At 31.1% G+C, this 6000-nt stretch overlaps 1 protein-coding gene across 4 annotated transcripts in view; it reads left to right on the top strand.

The window, feature by feature from the left end:
- The window catches only part of kcc (solute carrier family 12 member kcc), a 92410-nt gene that overhangs the window by 11506 nt on the left and 74904 nt on the right, over positions 1–6000 (top strand). The gene's annotated exons all lie outside the window — the stretch shown is intronic.

Raw genomic sequence — 6000 nt, forward strand, 5'->3', positions numbered from 1 at the left:
TTTTCGCTCGACAAGAGAGAAAAAGGGAGAGAGAGAGAGAGAGAGAGAGAGAGAGAGAGAGAGAGAGAGAGAGAGAGAGAGAGAGAGAGAGAGAGAGAGAATACGAAAATATTTGGAATATTTATGCGGACGGGGGGTCGTTCATTAATTAACACGAGACATGCTGATGAGGAGGACCCTAACAAAAAGACAATAGTAGTCACATGATTACGTCGTTCTTGTCATTGTTATTATTATCATCATCATCATCATCATCATCATCATCATCATCATAATCATCATCATCATCATCATTATTATCATTGTTATCGTCGTCATTATTATCGTCATCGTCGTCGTCGTCATAGTTGTCGTTGTCGTCATCTTCGTCATTGTATTTAGTAAATTACACATGTAACGTATAAGAAATAAAAGAAATTATCTTTTGTGGGAAAGGGAAATTTTGTGTTCATCGGACGCTTTTACTGGATGACCAGCTGTTTGCAGCTGTTTGTAATCCGGCCATTAGAGTCACCGGCCGTTTCTCTCTCTATCTCTCTTTCTCTCTCTCTCTCTCTCTCTCTCTCTCTCTCTCTCTCTCTTTCTCTCTCTCTCTTTCCATCTATCTTTATCTATATCTCTATCTCTATCTCCCTATTTCGTTTTGTATGCTCACGATAGCAAGAGAGTATACGTGACGCAAATTACCCGAGAGTAAATGTCAATTGACGCGTTGAGCTAACCGATATGTACCACTGTTACATGCTCTTTCCCACAACACCAGGGACATTCTTAAACGAGATAAAAGAATGCCGACTTTTTATAATTCGTGGGAAAAACATTCGTTTACTTCTCTCTTTTCTTTCCCTCTCCCCTTTCCAACCCCTTTCCTTCACTTCCCACTTTTTTCCCCGTCCTCCCTTCTCTCTCACTCTCTATCTTTCTTCTTTTATATTATTTCGAGGAAACGCAATCCCTTAACGGGCGAACTATTAACCGCTTCTTCTTCTTCTTTTCTTTTTTTTTTTTCTTTTTTTTTTTCGTTTTCGTTTTTGTTTTTCTTCTTCCTCCCTCGAAAGAGAAGAATTCATTATGAAGTTATATACTGTTTCTGAGTATCCTTTAATTGCGGTGATATGCAGCGATGCTATGTTCAAACTTTTTTGACAAACGCACTTGCACATACGTTTCAAATTTTTAAACATCTTTTCTTTTCTTTTCTTTTTTTTTTCTTTTATTTATATATATATATATATATTATTCATTATTCATATCGGTTATTTTTTTTCTTTTTCTTTCTTAAATTATTATCATATTTTTTTAGTAAACAGAAATGTTGTAAGAAATTGTAATTGCTAATTATGTAAGTTATGCAAATTGTTGGATTCATCAGTCAGATACATGAAAAATGTTAATTCTACGAATCTCGACGTTTTGATAAAAAAAAAAAAAAAAAAAAAAAAAAAAAAAAAAAAAAACGAACGAACGAGCAAAAATTATCCAATCAATTCAATGAAAATAATAATTTCAATTGAGTATCATTGAGTATCGATTGATATTATTTTTGAAAAAATCTTTCCAAAAATAAAAATGAAAAAAGAAATAAATCATTCCAATTAGTTATTACCATTATCATCATCATCATCGTCATCATCATTGTTACTATTATTATTACTACAATGTTAACTATTCCTCGTAATCGTTTATTATGATATTACGTAAACATTGGTGAGCATTTTGTGAAAAAAAAAAAAAAAAAAAAAAAAAAAAAAAAAAATGGAATTCATAAGATAATTGTAGATTTGAGTCATCAGCTGACTTTATTAAAGCTCTAAACAATTAATTTATATTATTATGAATTTATATTTACGTTCCGCAAAGTACCAGTTAAAGCGGTTCGTATTGTCTGTCATCATATGATATACATACATATATTATATACATATATATACATATACACGACCGCGTCTTGTATGTATTATTCGCGAGATGATTCAGACTGAGTGCTACTATTGGAGGAGTTTTTTTTTTCTCTCTTTTTTTCTTTTTCTTTTTTATATCCTCCAGTTCGATTCGCAGCTGTTTTGGCCGCGACGCTTTGTTAATCGCTATGATTCGACTCGTTTTATCCTTCGTTTTAAGCCCTGCTCTGACTCCATTGGAAAGAAAAAGTATAAATGCGTGACTACGTAAATACGCGTTTAATATATACGCGCGTATCTATCTACTATTTTGTTGTGTGTATATGCATATGTGTGTGTGTGTGTGTCATACGTACATATACGTGTATATACATATGTACATGGAACTTATATGACTCGATCGTTGCACTTTTCAATTGCTGTGTGTATCTTTTTTTCCCTCTCTCTCTCTCTCTCTCTCTTTCTCTCTCTTTTTCCTTTTTCTTTTTCTTTCTTCTTTTTCATGTTTTTCTAACTTTTTCCTCAAAGGAATCAACATCAAATGAATGATATAAATCTTTCTTCATTCGTGTATTTTAAATCTGTTATTAATTGTTGAAAAATAATTACTTATACACGTCTGTAAAGTTTTGGATAATTTCATAAATAATTAATTTATTTATTATATCAAAAATATAAGAGTATGTTTCCAATTTACTTTTTAAAGATTTTTTTTTTTTTTTTTTTTTTCTTTTTTAAATTATTAATACGCTTAAGGAAATATGGACGTTTCAATTTTTACAAAAATTATTTCTATCATTGAATAAAAATGTTCTTATTTAATACGTGAAATATTTTATACGAATGTCGAATATATATAATTATTACAATTAGCGATGTTATCATTCGATTGTAGCGATATGGAAAAAATGATACTTTATATCATTAATATTCGTTGATGATTATATTGTAACGAGGAATTGAATAAAATTGGTTGAAATAATTATATGTACAAATAAATTATTATCTTATATATGTACATAAAAAAAAAAAAAAAAAAAAAAAAAAAAAAAAAAAAAAAAAAAAAAAAACATTAATAAGATTATGATGAAATAATACTTATATGTATACTTGTACGTATATTTATCATTTTTTTTTCTTTAATGTGATTTCAAGGTTGGCCTTGATTTGTTCTCCCTTTATCTTTTTGTTTATACGTTTGTTCGTTCAGTTTGTTATGAATTTAAAGAAAGATTATTTATTAAATTATCGTCTAGCCATCGTCAAGAGGCAATGAATTAAAAGATATAATATCCATAAACGACGACGTCCTTTGATTTATAAGATCATAGAACGCATAACGATGATACTTTAAGCAGCAAGCAAAATCTGTGCATAGTCGTATCATTGAATATGCATTTTTTCTCTATTCCTTGAGAAGTTCATCCTATTCATCGATCAGATTTTTTCTCCTTCCTTTCCTTATGTTTTTTTTTTCTTTTTTTTCTTTCTTTCTTTTTTTTTTCCTTATTTTTTTTCCTCATTTCTTTTTCCTTCTTCCTTTTTCTTTTTCATGGCTGACAAACCAACAAATCAAATATACCTATATCATTTCCGTATTGATCGTCGTTTTTGGAGTGTGAGGGAGAAACTCCTACGATTCCTTGGGAAATATATGAGAGAGAGAGAGAGAGAGAGAGAGAGAGAGAAAGAGAGAGAGAGAGAGAGAAGCATATTGGATATGATTTTATAAGATTCCAGATAATATGCTAGATAGATATTCCAACCAATTTGATCGTTTTCGCTTTTGATATATTTCCTTCTTTTTTCCATTAAGAGAAAATTTATAGTAGCGATAGAAAATCTTTTTCCTTTTCTTTTTTCTTTTTTTTTCTTTTTTTTTTTTCTTCTTTTCCTTCTTATATACACAAATTGACGATCGAGACAACACCCCATATATCAAATATATTGATGATATATCGATAATTAATGAATATTAATAAACATTGTATATATATATATATATATATATATATATATATATATATAGATAGATAGATAGATAGATAAGATAAATGGATTATAGGTAAGATCGAGAGGAAGAGAGAGAAAAAAAGGACGGAAAAGAAAAGGAATGAATGGTTAGGATAGGGAGAAGGAGAGTTACATTTTTCACTTTGCTGGATTAAAACTCGACAGCAACAAATAAAAAAAAAAAAAAAGAAAAAAGAGAAAAGATACAAAACAAAGAAGAGAAATTTCTTCACTCGGTATAAGAAATTCATTAAATGTATAGAAAGTTTTGTACATGGGGTGGGTTTCATACGGAAGGTTCCGAATATTTTTTTTTTTTTTTTTAGAATTCGGAAATTAAATCTTTTCCTGGGTTGCCAACTAACGAAAAAAAAATAACCAGTGGGAAGAAAAAAAAGAAAAAAAAAAATAAAATAAAAAAAAAAAGAAACTATGCCGTATTAAACGAAGTCGAATTCAGGCGGTTTGCGTTCGGGATCACGTGTTCCTTATCAGAAAAATGTCTCAGCGTGCATTCGTGTCGCGTTCCTTTAAGTCGTGTCGTGGAATACTATAGTAGGTATCTTGGCAAAGTGAGACAAAGAGAAAAAGAGAGAAAGAGAGAGAGAGAGAGAGGGAACGAGAGAGAGGGAGAGAGAGGGAGCGAGAGAGAGGGAGAGAGAGAGAGAGAGAGAGAGACATAAAGATAGAGAAAAATACAGAGGAAAGGAGAGAGGGAGAGAGAGACGATTTAAAGTTGGGTCGAGAGACGCGCATCCATCCCCGATCGGAGAGGGTGGGTTTCATCGACCCAATCGAGCTTGGGGTGGAGCTTAGGCTACACGTCCGCGTCAGCACCTCTTCGCCTCTTCTCTTCTAGAGGCCTTCATACTCGTCTCACCTACATTTCTCCCACCACTTTACACACAAGCGCCAGAACAGCCACCCTTTTCAACCTTTATCAACCCCCGTTCACCCTTCTCACACCATCCCTTTCATCTCCCGTTCGGTTTCATCTGGATCTCTACACTTAACTGCTATCCCCTCAAGGCCTTCCTGGTCCTTTTTGACGAAAAAAGAAAAAAAAAAAAAAAAAAAAAGAAAATAAAAAAAGAAAAAGGAATAGAAAAGGAAACAGGAGCGTCAGGGAGAAAAAACAAAACAAGAAAAAAAATTTTTCTTCTACATTTATAGTTATGATTAAAATCATTATGATTTTAATCCGATAAAATCATTATGAAAGATGGCGAATTTTGTTTCGTTCGATGGATTTGTGAAGGGAAAGGGAAAAAAAAAAAAAGGAAAATAAAAAAAAAGAAAAGACGGCTACGTTTTGAATAAAGAAATATATGTATATATATATGTAATAATAATTTGTGAATAATCATGATAAATCAATATATAGATTTTTCATTTGACGATTCCACGATGACGTTTGTTTTTCTTCTCTTTTTTTTTTTTTTTTTTTTTTTTTTTTTGGATCATACCACCGTGATCGATAAATTTCGCGGTGTATTTTCGTTCTTTTTTTATCTTTTTCTTTCTTCCTTTTTTTGGGGGGGTGGGGGGGACGTGGGAGGATAGGATGGGAGAGGAGGTTCGTGAAAAATGTGTAGTATTATAGTGTCATCTGTGCGTTCGATTGGTTGAAGGTAAAAAAAAAAAGATATGGTAGGTGGTTTGTATATCGTAGAATCTAGGTACGTTCTTTTGAGATTTTTCATTGTGTTGGAATGATAATTTAATATTTGTAACTCGCATCAAAATTTTTTTGTTGATAAAAGCTTATAACGAAGGAACGATAAGAATTTTTTTTTACATAGTTTATGTTAATTTTATTCGTTGCGCAACAAGCATTTATTATCATATATATATATATATATATATACATATGTATGTACAAATATGTGTATGTGTATATGCATGTATGTATGTATTTATGTGTGTATGTATGTATGTATGTATGTATCTATGTAGATATATATGTATGTATGAATTTGTTTGATACATTATAACGTTTTTCTTGAATTAAAAGATCGAGACATTTTCATTGTACTCGTTTTATCAATTTTCTTTGAAAAACTGTATTCACGAACGCCAGCTGGGC

This window comes from Vespa mandarinia, chromosome 10, assembly GCF_050613455.1.
Source record: "Vespa mandarinia isolate Hongniang chromosome 10, ASM5061345v1, whole genome shotgun sequence".
Lineage (NCBI taxonomy): Eukaryota > Metazoa > Arthropoda > Insecta > Hymenoptera > Vespidae > Vespa > Vespa mandarinia.